The sequence below is a fragment of the Crinia signifera genome, chromosome 3, assembly GCF_055691185.1.
Source record: "Crinia signifera chromosome 3, ASM5569118v1, whole genome shotgun sequence".
Classification (NCBI taxonomy): Eukaryota; Metazoa; Chordata; class Amphibia; order Anura; family Myobatrachidae; genus Crinia; species Crinia signifera.
This window is the reverse complement of record NC_139219.1, coordinates 118423050-118435218: the sequence shown is the minus strand read 5'-3', so window position 1 is coordinate 118435218 and position 12169 is coordinate 118423050. Positions and strand designations below refer to the sequence as shown.

The following is a 12169-nucleotide window of genomic DNA, read 5'->3' as shown; positions in this document are numbered from 1 at the left end:
CAGGAGCGAGCATGCGGTCACCTGCAGGGGCAAAGGGGGGGGGGGTGCTGTCACCTGTAAAGGGTGGGGGGGTTTCGCAGGCAGAGGAGGAAGTATGGGGCATGATGTCACCTTCAAGGAGGGGGTGGTACAGGAGGGAGCAGGCTGTCACCTGCAGGGCTATGGGGGAGGGGTCCGCAGTCACAGGAGGGAGCAGATGGCAGGCTGGGTGGGCAGACAGGCTGTCCCCTGCAGGGACAAGGGAGGGCCTGCAGGCTGACACTTGACTGGGGATCGCTGGCATTCCAGCAAGTTACTTGTTTGTGGTCACTGAGTTCAGTGGATGGCAGCAGCCATCCAGACCCATGCCGTGCTGCCTGGTAAAATGTGCTGGATCACCCTCACCCATTGGCCCTGTGCACAGCAGAAGAAGGAGCTGCCAGGCGCCGCTGTAGCTAGTCATATAACCTATGCGTGCACCCAGCAATTTTGAAAGGCAACATTTATTAGCTTCTTCGTCAGGACATAAAAAAACAGTACAATATTGAACATATTTATACATATCAAGCACACAGCGTTACCAGCGTCATCTGAGCGTTGTACCATCACAGCGCAACTGCACCTACGTCCACATGTCACCACGCTGCCGTAATCAGCACATAAACAGTGATGTGCATCACACAGCCTTGAACACCACCAACATGTATTAGTTGCTATTGACGCACAGCACTACACAATCATTAGAAACATAATAGCAACAATAAGCAAAATACAATCATACAATGCAGACAGTATGATTAAACAATACAATCTAGACAAAAGGAGAATGATTGTAAAACACAATGCAAGCCTAAGATCTCATTGAGTGCTAGTTGTCTCCTCCATCTCCCCGGTGCTGGGTCTTCTCTTCCTGCACCCCACCACTGGGTCCCTGGCAGTCTGAGAGAGAGAGAGAGAAAGTGTGAGGAAAGTGGTGGGGAGGAGAGAGAAAGAGAATGGGAAGAGAGAGCAGGGGTGAGGCGCGCGCGAGAGAGAGAGCAGGGGTGAGGCACGCGAGAGAGAGAGCAGGGGTGAGGCGCACGCGAGAGAGAGAGAACAGGGGTGAGGCGAGAGAGAGGGTGAGGCGAGAGAGAGAGAACAGGGGTGAGGCGAGAGAGAGAGAACAGGGGTGAGGCGAGAGAGAGAGAGAACAGGGGTGAGGCGAGAGAGAGAGAACAGGGGTGAGGCGAGAGAGAGAGAACAGGGGTGAGGCGAGAGAGAGAACAGGGGTGAGGCGAGAGAGAGAGAACGGGTGAGGCGCGAGAGGGTGAGGCGAGAGAGAGAGGGTGGAGAGAGAGGGTGGAGAGAGAGAGGGGAGAGAGAGAGGGTAGAGAGAGAGGGTGGAGAGAGAGGGTGGAGAGAGGGTGAGGCGAGAGAGAGGGTGAGGCGAGAGAGAGAGAGTGAGGCGAGAGAGAGTGAGGCGAGAGAGAGAGGGTGAGGCGAGAGAGAGAGAGGGTGAGGCGAGAGAGAGAGGGTGAGGCGAGAGAGAGAGAGGGTGAGGCGAGAGAGAGAGAGGGTGAGGCGAGAGAGAGAGAGAGGGTGAGGCGAGAGAGAGAGAGGGTGAGGCGAGAGAGAGAGAGGGTGAGGCGAGAGAGAGAGGGTGAGGCGAGAGAGAGAGAGGGTGAGGCGAGAGAGAGAGAGAGAGAGGGGGGGTGAGGCGAGAGAGAGAGAGGGGGGTGAGGCGAGAGAGAGGGTGAGGCGAGAGAGTGTGAGGCGAGAGAGGGTGGAGAGAGAGAGAGAGAGGGTGGAGAGAGAGGGGAGAGAGGGTGGAGAGAGAGAGAGGGTGGAGAGAGAGAGGAGAGAGAGAGAGGGTGGAGAGAGAGAGTGGGTGGAGAGAGAGAGAGTGGGTGCAGAGAGAGGGTGGAGAGAGAGAGGGTGGAAAGAGAGAGAGAGGGTGGAGAGAGAGAGAGAGGGTGGAGAGAGAGAGAGAGGGTGGAGAGAGAGAGAGAGAGGTGGAGAGAGAGAGGGAGAGAGGGTGGAGAGAGAGAGGGTGGAGAGAGAGGGTGAGGAGAGAGAGAGGGTGAGGCGAGAGAGAGAGAGTGGAGAGAGAGAGGGTGGAGAGAGAGAGAGGGTGGAGAGAAAGGGTGGAGAGAGAGGGTGGAGAGAGAGGGTGGAGAGAGAGAGGGTAGAGAGAGAGGGTGGAGAGAGGGTGAGGCGAGAGAGAGAGGGTGGAGAGAGAGAAAGGGTGAGGCGAGAGAGGGTGAGGCGAGAGAGAGAGAGTGAGGGTGAGAGAGAGAGTGAGGGTGAGGCGAGAGAGAGAGAGAGGGTGAGGCGAGAGAGAGGGTGAGGCGAGAGAGAGAGAGGGTGAGGTGATAGAGACCCCCCTGGGGTCTGCATATTCATATGGGTAATAGATAAGAATTATTACAAAGCACATATGAGCTGATAAATTTTACAATAAGTTAAACAATGTGATTTGTAAGCTGATATTTGGCTTTTGCAGCGTTAGCTGAAACATTAGAAGTTACACCCAGGTTTGAGGAAGTACTGTATTTCCAGACAGTGGTCAACTGTCTGTAAATAACCACAGAGGCAGCTAGAACCAGATTTCTGCCTATGTAAGGCATTAGGTACTTTCCAGACAAACAGCATTAGGGGGCAGGAATAATGGAGGTCTAGGGTAATCCAGTTTACTGGAAGTCCACTCCTATGTTACAAAATGGAAGTGCACGTTTGCTACGCAAATCATGTTTGAACCAATATTCTGGTTAAAGTCCAACCCCATTGAGGAGGGTCATAATGAATATGTATGAATTTCCTGTAAGACCCTACCCCTGAAGGGAGGGGCATGCTTTTGTTACTGTGTACAAATATATGTGTCCGTGCAAATAAACGATAGAATACTTGCAATTATGATCCAACTGTGTGGTATCTTATTCTTGTATTCTCCTGATCAGATCAGTAAAGGTAAGGTAAAGCAGAGGTGACTGAATATATCGAAGGTAATTATTTCACGTTATTATATGGGGGCTGCAAGTCCGGGATGGTAAACAAAGCGGGACATCTAATGGTCTCAGTTCTATGCTGGATAACGCAGGGAGACTCTGACAACCCCGGGTAAGCAAACAGAAGATTGGTTGCTTTACGATCACTGTTGCTTAGTCAGACCCTCTCTGTGCATCAGTCTAGCCACGTTAATATAGAACAAATTATACATTTATGTCACCCTTTTTACGCCATTTTTAGTAACCCGAAATATTCAGATCACACATTTTTAACAATGCATTGTATTTTGAAATAGTATTTTGTGACAGTAGAAATGTTACTGTTCTGTCTAAAGTAAATGTTGAATGAATGATGGACCACTATGGTTACCTTCACGGAACCAGCATGAAAGATTACACCCTGTGGTATCACTTTGGTAAAGTAAATCTGTAAAAATGTTTTGTGTTGTCTGACTGTCTGGTAAATATTAAGGTGAATAAGGTTCAGTGTCATCTAAAATTTCATGCTAAATTGTGCTGTGTGTACACAGTGTTATATTGAACCAATTAGGACACAGCCCTTATGGAATAGTGGTCTCTATGACCTATGTCACTACATGGAACTTGTGTAAAGTGTAAAAATAGTATAGTCCTATGTTATAAGATAAAAGATTATTATAGAGAATCACAATTGCGATAACAAGACCAACAGATTTTAAAACTACAGTTAATGTACAAAATGATGTGATCAGACAAACTGTCCTAGTATTGAGTTGTCATATTTGAAACAGAGGTTTTTGAAATTAATATAATGAGGTTTTTTAATAGTAAATAAAGAAAGGAGACTTGCAAACTCACATTGTCACATTGTTCCATGTCACACCTTGTTCAGATTGTAATTGTAGTTTTGTTTGACAATTTTAGTGGGCATTATTTTAGGACAAAAATAACGGCTGGCATTAAAGAACCAGTATAAATTCAGTTAACTGTTCAGGTCACTGATGAACACAAAGTAGTAGATTTTGTTATTATGGTTGGTTGCCATTTAGAGACAGAAATTGTGCAAAATAATAGCACTTTCACAGGGACAACAGATACAGAAGTCAAGGTCTCATTCATAGAAATAGATTGAGATGGTGGGAGGGGTTTGTTGTTTTTCATACAGCAGCCTTAGACAGATCCATAACAAATCCTAGCTAGCAATACACAGTTTTACTTCCTTGCACACAGACATATCCCGTCACACCGCAGGTGGATAAGGCCACGCCCTTGAACAAGTGGTTCAAGTCAGGTGACGGGAGTGAGAATATGGAACGTTCCCCTTTAGAAAAATAGTTGCATCGAAGGTCGGGAGAAAAAAAATCAGGAATGTCAATGTAATCTTAAGGAAAAGGGCCAATTTATCCCGAACAAGGGACCTTGGATTCTCAGGCTTGGCAGAAATTCCTAAATACAGATGGTTGCTAGTCACAGTTACAGGATTATATGGATATTTGAGACTTACAATATCACAACAAGTAAAGATGTACTTACAGTATTGTGATAAATGAAACCCACCAAAAAACAGCACAATATTACTCAGTTTTTACTAAGACAGAGATATATTTCATAGATGTTTCCTGTTACACAATAAAAAAGAGGAACTTCCTGAAGTTTCGAGACAACTTGAATTGTTAAAAATATGAATATTTTTAAGTCCTCTAGAATTTAGTTATAATAAACTGTTATTATGTGTGTGTATATATATATGTAGATTTTTGTTGAATAGATTTAGAGCAAATTGTCAGAAGCAGACCATTACAGTAAAACACTATAATGACAAATGCTGCTAACTATAGATTGTTAGATGTTTTGTGCCAGGGCTTTTCACGGCACCCTAAAGCATCAAAATGTTTTCAAGGCACCCCTAGGCCAAATGTTTCTTATTGAGAAATTTAGGAAAAAAGAAAAATTAAGTGCATTGTGTTTATATGTCACAGTTATCTGGTGAGGGACAGGATTTGCTCCTGTTTGTCCACATATATTATAATTAGCAGCCACCAGCACTGTTTTTGCCTGTTACATTGCACATAACTAACATGAATTGATCCTGGTCCATCAACCCAAGGCACCCCTGCAAGTGTCCTGAGGCACCCCAGGGTGCCTAGGCACACAGTTTTGGGAACCACGGCTTTATGCCCTGAATTAAATTAGTTCATATGTAATATTAAGTGTAATTACAGATTTTTTAAAGATTTAGAGGAAGTTGGGGAAAAAAATATATAGAAAAGAGGAAATATGTATATTAGAACAAAGCACCCGTATAAAATGTTGTTCAATCTTGGGACAGACTTTATAATCTAAGAATCAGATAAACCCAAAAGGTAATGTTTTAGCATAGATAGATATTCAAGGAAAAAAAACATCTTGACTAACCTCGTGGGAAGGTATGAAGACGCAGTAATCCATGTTGATGGAGCAGGTGTGTTATTTCCACAAGGTATGATCTTCACACAGGGCAGAAACTACAGTCTCTTAGTAATACAATTATGTGTAATGTCTGTGTGTGAAATAGAAGTAGCAAAATGAACTAAATGAGGAAGTACATTACTAGGCATTTGGTTGGGCGGACAGACAGTCCTACTCCGGAAGAGTAAGCCAACCCCTTTACCTATCAATGATAAATGAACGCCCATACAAAGTTTAATTCCTCACATCCTGTGACATAATGTCACAACATGTATTAAACTATTAGGAAATAAAAGTCAAATAGTATAAAAGAAAACTATATGCCAGAAATAGGAGTTGCTGGTTTTGTGTTTGTTTTTTTAGTTTTTTTCCCTGCAGACTTTGCTGATACCATGCTGCCCGATTTGGAAGGAAAGAAAAAAATGAATATTGGATGTCAGCATGCAACTGCAATGTCCACTCACCACAGAACAAACAGCAGCCAGCAGCCATCAGCAAATAAGTCCAAGCCTTCCTGTGGTCTGATGTCCTTGTGCAGTGCAGATCTCCACAGCAATACACCTATTCTGTCCAGAAATATGATGTCACCGGTTCTGGTGAAGTTCAATACAGACTGGTACAAGAGAAGTCATTGAAAGACTGCTAATAAACTGTCCCATTGTGCCTAAAATCGACACACCTTGCTGGATCAGATCCCACCATCAGGGGCCTGGTTTACGGTGAATGATTGGCCAATGCACTCTGCTCTATGCTTATCATCAAAGACTCACAAGAACTGTTAGCAAACAATACCGTTGTACATGATTAACTGAAGTGACTACACTGAAGCCATGTCACTGGTTCTCCAGGCTTGGAGACCCCTCTACACAGAAGACACCCAGCTTGTGATGATGACCTCCTGTTAACCACAACAACTAAAGCCAAAATGCCATAAGGAAACAGTGTCCCTACTCAAGTTCCTGGAAGAGCAAGACTGCAGGGCATTGAAAGACAAATTACAGCTCTGCAAACACAAAGTCATATTCTTGGGCCACTGCATTTCTCAAGGCATCAGATACCTGACAGAAGAGAGGAATAAGCTCATACTGCAAGCCAAGGTACCAAAGACTGTTAAACAAATAAGGTCATTCCTAGGCCTGGTTGGCTATTGCAGTGACTGGATCCATCTTGCATCAGTTTATATGCAAACCTTGTACGATGCTACAAAGAAGTCCATGCCCATCAGATGAAGAAATGTCTCAAGCGATTCAGCAACTAAAGGCAGCCATAGCTTCTTCACTGGCTCTAGGCTTTACAGACTATTCAAAATCCTTTTTCCTCTACTGTCATGAGGAAAAGGAACACGCACTGGGAGTCCTTACACAGCTACATGGGACAAAACAAAGACCTCTTGCTTACTACTCCAGCAAGCCTGAAAATATTATCCAAGAAGCACCTGCAGCTGTATTAAAAGACATTGTTCTCAATCATGAACTGACTGTACAAGTACCACATGTGGTAACTGAAATTCTGCAATAAGCAAGAACTAAGCACCTATCAGCAGCCAGACTCACCAAGTATGAAGTTTACATATTGAGTGCAACCAAGGCGACAATAAAGAGATGCATCTTAACCCGCCAACAATTCTCGTGTGAACATCAAATGTTCAAAATGGGGGAGAATATTGGAACAAGCACCTTCTACAAGCACACCTTTATCTACAGCAGCCCAGAGAATGGAAGTAGATTCGGAAGAAGGTGGAGGTGAGAAGCGAATATTCATGTCATAAATTTTTCCCATGATTGACTTGCTTTGATGAAACAAGAGACTCAGACATTCCCATACGTCCATGACACCCCCATACCCAATGCTCATTATGAACTGTATATTGATGGGTCCAGATATTATGAAGATGGCACACCCTACACCGGCTATGATGTCACCACAGAGAGTGAGGTGGTGATTTCTAGAGCCTTACCAGTACAGCTGTCAGCATAAGCAGCAGAACTTGTGGCCCTCACTAAAGCATTGAAACATGCGAAGAACACAACAGCAAACCTTTATACAGATTCCAGAGACAGCACGCTGACCTCATAAAAAAAACTTTTCCAAGCACTGATGAAGTCATACAAAGTAACTATCATAAAGATACAAGCACACACAGGGAACCAGACCAAAGAAAGCAATCTAGCAGATGCTGAAGCAAAGCAAGCTGCAATGACAAGTCCACAGAAAGAAAGAAGCAGTTACAGTACCAAAGAGCACAGAACTGCAGTATATGCCTGAAATACAAGTCCAAACTGACTACTCCAACATCTGCAAAGCTCAAAAGCTGAAAGTTAAGTTCAACGATGCAGTTTGCTAAAATGTTATTAAGGCCCAAACCTGATAAGGGTCTGAGGCTGTATTTTGTGCCTAGCAGCTACGATAAGTGACAGTAATATGGTTTATGGTAGTGATAATGAAGATACCTGATTACGTTTCTGATAAAGCAGAGAAGCCTCAGACATGGGCTGACTCAAATAGTACAGGCCCATTACCAAGTAGCAAAAATTAAAATTAAGAGATTGCTGGGTCTGTTCACTTTCCCCTTTTAATTCAAGATCCATGCATTACCACAGAAAAGGACCTTGGTATGTTTCTGAGTGCTGAAACTTTAAATCAAATGGTCTTTCGGGTCCAAACGGTCCTCCCACATGGGGTACCAAAAAAGGAAACAAATTATACCCAACAATAGTGATATACTGTTTAAACGATAATTATTATCAATTAAAAGGAATGTTGTCAGAACCCGTACCGTTAAAGTTGTCTACATAAAGCAGACAAATAGCACATAGGGAGGGACAGTGAAGTCACCATAGGCACTCCGGATCCTCAGTATGAGGTCCAAATTCACTTTCCAAATGTATTATTATTATGCATAAGAAAAGACAAATAGGATGGTCTACAAAGAATTGCAGACAAAAATAGCATGGGTGGTTAAACAAAACAGGCCCTGATAAGTTCTCCTTCCCTCTGGATGGAATCCACTGCGCTGGTCCCCTTCTGGCCAACCGGTTTCGATAGACTAGCTATCTTTTTCAAGGCATGGGATCCAAGCGTTGGTTAGGAGTCCCATTAACCACTATAGAGTTGATAAATATTAGCATCACTGGGTATCTTTGTAACTCCTCACTAGCTAATAGACTAGGTAGACATTCTGATAAGCAGAATGACCAAAAAGGATTATTTTTATGTCAGTGCCACAGATCAAAATTATTTGTAAATATTTAGATTTGTACCGTGCAGCTAAAAAACAGATATGTGTTTGGCTGTACCAAGAGCATGTTATAATTACCAGTCTGATGTAAATTGAAGAGACTATAGAGCAGCGGTTCTAAAAAAGTGGGTCCCGACTTTCTCAGCATGGGGTCATAACTCCCTATTGCTGCCCATCAGGCTGATTATTTTTCTAATCTCAGTCAGTGATTCAGGGAGTCTGGAACATCTGTTGAATTGTCTGTTATTCTCGACTCCTCCAATCACTCTGTGCCTCCACAAATGCTGCCATGCATGTGCTGTCTGCTGACTACACATGTGATGTTATGACCTTCTGCAGTAACTTGCTGGGGTCCAGTCATTATTTTTATTTCCTGATGGGATCCCAGAGAAAGATAGTTTGAGGAGCCCTGCTATAGAGGAACATAGCTAGAGTCAAGGATTTGAAGAAGCAGATTATTAAAGGGAATTCAGGATGGTTAATTTAGCTTAATCCAGCAACATGAATTACAGGAATTATGGGACATATAGTAGGTATAGCGATGTTTGCTTTAAATATTATAGAAATATTGTTACTTGCTTACAGTATGTCACTTTCAATATACTCATGTGTATGTTCTCTGTTTGCCAGAAGAAATGTAAATCAGCAATGACCAGATCGGTTTGGGAAACTCAGGAATGGTGGAGCACAGAAAGCAGAGAATCAGTCTGGCCTGATGGATGTGAGAGAATGGTCATCAGCCCTCTGAGACACAAGCAACAAGAGCAACATGTTTCAGAGAAATATCCACTATCACTATTAAGTTAGACTGTTTCGTCTGCAGTTAGGAAGATTTCACTGTATGATGTTCTTACCTATTCTGAGTATTCCTGGTCTAGGTAGTCCAGCTAAAACCATGTATGCAATATGTAGTTTGCGAATGAACATGACATCATGTTTAATTATTGTACAAAATGAGGGAATGATAGAGACCCCCCTGGGGTCTGCATATTCATATGGGTAATAGATAAGAATTATTACAAAGCACATATGAGCTGATAAATTTTACAATAAGTTAAACAATGTGATTTGTAAGCTGATATTTGGCTTTTGCAGCGTTAGCTGAAACATTAGAAGTTACACCCAGGTTTGAGGAAGTACTGAATTTCCAGACAGTGGTCAACTGTCTGTAAATAACCACAGAGGCAGCTAGAACCAGATTTCTGCCTATGTAAGGCATTAGGTACTTTCCAGACAAACAGCATTAGGGGGCAGGAATAATGGAGGTCTAGGGTAATCCAGTTTACTGGAAGTCCACTCCTATGTTACAAAATGGAAGTGCACGTTTGCTACGCAAATCATGTTTGAACCAATATTCTGGTTAAAGTCCAACCCCATTGAGGAGGGTCATAATGAATATGTATGAATTTCCTGTAAGACCCTACCCCTGAAGGGAGGGGCATGCTTTTGTTACTGTGTACAAATATATGTGTCCGTGCAAATAAACGATAGAATACTTGCAATTATGATCCAACTGTGTGGTATCTTATTCTTGTATTCTCCTGATCAGATCAGTAAAGGTAAGGTAAAGCAGAGGTGACTGAATATATCGAAGGTAATTATTTCACGTTATTATATGGGGGCTGCAAGTCCGGGATGGTAAACAAAGCGGGACATCTAATGGTGAGAGAGAGAGGGTGAGGCGAGAGAGAGAGAGGGTGAGGCGAGAGAGAGAGGGTGAGGCGAGAGAGAGAGAGGGTGAGGCGAGAGAGAGAGGGTGAGGCGAGAGAGAGAGAGAGGGTGAGGCGAGAGAGAGAGAGAGAGGTTGAGGCGAGAGAGAGAGAGGGTGAGGCGAGAGAGAGAGGGTGAGGCGAGAGAGAGAGAGGGTGAGGCGAGAGAGAGAGAGAGAGAGGGGGGGTGAGGCGAGAGAGAGAGAGGGGGGTGAGGCGAGAGAGAGGGTGAGGCGAGAGAGTGTGAGGCGAGAGAGGGTGGAGAGAGAGAGAGAGGGTGGAGAGAGAGGGGAGAGAGGGTGGAGAGAGAGAGAGGGTGGAGAGAGAGAGGAGAGAGAGAGAGGGTGGAGAGAGAGAGTGGGTGGAGAGAGAGAGAGTGGGTGCAGAGAGAGGGTGAAGAGAGAGAGGGTGGAAAGAGAGAGAGAGGGTGGAGAGAGAGAGAGAGGGTGGAGAGAGAGAGAGAGGGTGGAGAGAGAGAGAGAGAGGTGGAGAGAGAGAGGGAGAGAGGGTGGAGAGAGAGAGGGTGGAGAGAGAGGGTGAGGAGAGAGAGAGGGTGAGGCGAGAGAGAGAGAGTGGAGAGAGAGAGGGTGGAGAGAGAGAGAGGGTGGAGAGAAAGGGTGGAGAGAGAGGGTGGAGAGAGAGGGTGGAGAGAGAGAGGGTAGAGAGAGAGGGTGGAGAGAGGGTGAGGCGAGAGAGAGAGGGTGGAGAGAGAGAAAGGGTGAGGCGAGAGAGGGTGAGGCGAGAGAGAGAGAGTGAGGGTGAGAGAGAGAGTGAGGGTGAGGCGAGAGAGAGAGAGAGGGTGAGGCGAGAGAGAGGGTGAGGCGAGAGAGAGAGAGGGTGAGGTGATAGAGACCCCCCTGGGGTCTGCATATTCATATGGGTAATAGATAAGAATTATTACAAAGCACATATGAGCTGATAAATTTTACAATAAGTTAAACAATGTGATTTGTAAGCTGATATTTGGCTTTTGCAGCGTTAGCTGAAACATTAGAAGTTACACCCAGGTTTGAGGAAGTACTGTATTTCCAGACAGTGGTCAACTGTCTGTAAATAACCACAGAGGCAGCTAGAACCAGATTTCTGCCTATGTAAGGCATTAGGTACTTTCCAGACAAACAGCATTAGGGGGCAGGAATAATGGAGGTCTAGGGTAATCCAGTTTACTGGAAGTCCACTCCTATGTTACAAAATGGAAGTGCACGTTTGCTACGCAAATCATGTTTGAACCAATATTCTGGTTAAAGTCCAACCCCATTGAGGAGGGTCATAATGAATATGTATGAATTTCCTGTAAGACCCTACCCCTGAAGGGAGGGGCATGCTTTTGTTACTGTGTACAAATATATGTGTCCGTGCAAATAAACGATAGAATACTTGCAATTATGATCCAACTGTGTGGTATCTTATTCTTGTATTCTCCTGATCAGATCAGTAAAGTTAAGGTAAAGCAGAGGTGACTGAATATATCGAAGGTAATTATTTCACGTTATTAGAGGCGAGAGAGAGAGAGAGGGTGAGGAGAGAGAGAGGGTGAGGAGAGAGAGAGGGTGAGGAGAGAGAGAGGGTGAGGCGAGAGAGAGAGAGGGTGAGGCGAGAGAGGGTGAGGCGAGAGAGAGAGAGGGTGAGGCAAGAGAGAGAGAGGGTGAGGCGAGAGAGAGAGAGGGTGAGGCGAGAGAGAGAGAGAGGGTGAGGCGAGAGAGAGAGAGGGTGAGGCGAGAGAGAGAGAGAGAGGGTGAGGTGAGAGAGGGTGGAGAGAGAGAGAGAGGGTGGAGAGAGAGAGAGAGGGTGGGTGGATAGAGAGAGAGAGGGTGGAGAGAGAGAGAGGGTGG

The 12169-nt window shown here is 44.7% G+C and overlaps 1 long non-coding RNA gene across 1 annotated transcript in view; it reads right to left on the bottom strand.

The window, feature by feature from the left end:
- Positions 1-591: 591 nt before the first annotated feature.
- Positions 592-12169, bottom strand: part of LOC146062558 (uncharacterized) — a 16353-nt gene continuing 4775 nt past the window's right edge. The window contains exon 4 of the long non-coding RNA XR_014471390.1: positions 592-918. This is a non-coding gene — a long non-coding RNA (uncharacterized LOC146062558). The remainder of the gene's footprint in view (positions 919-12169) is intronic.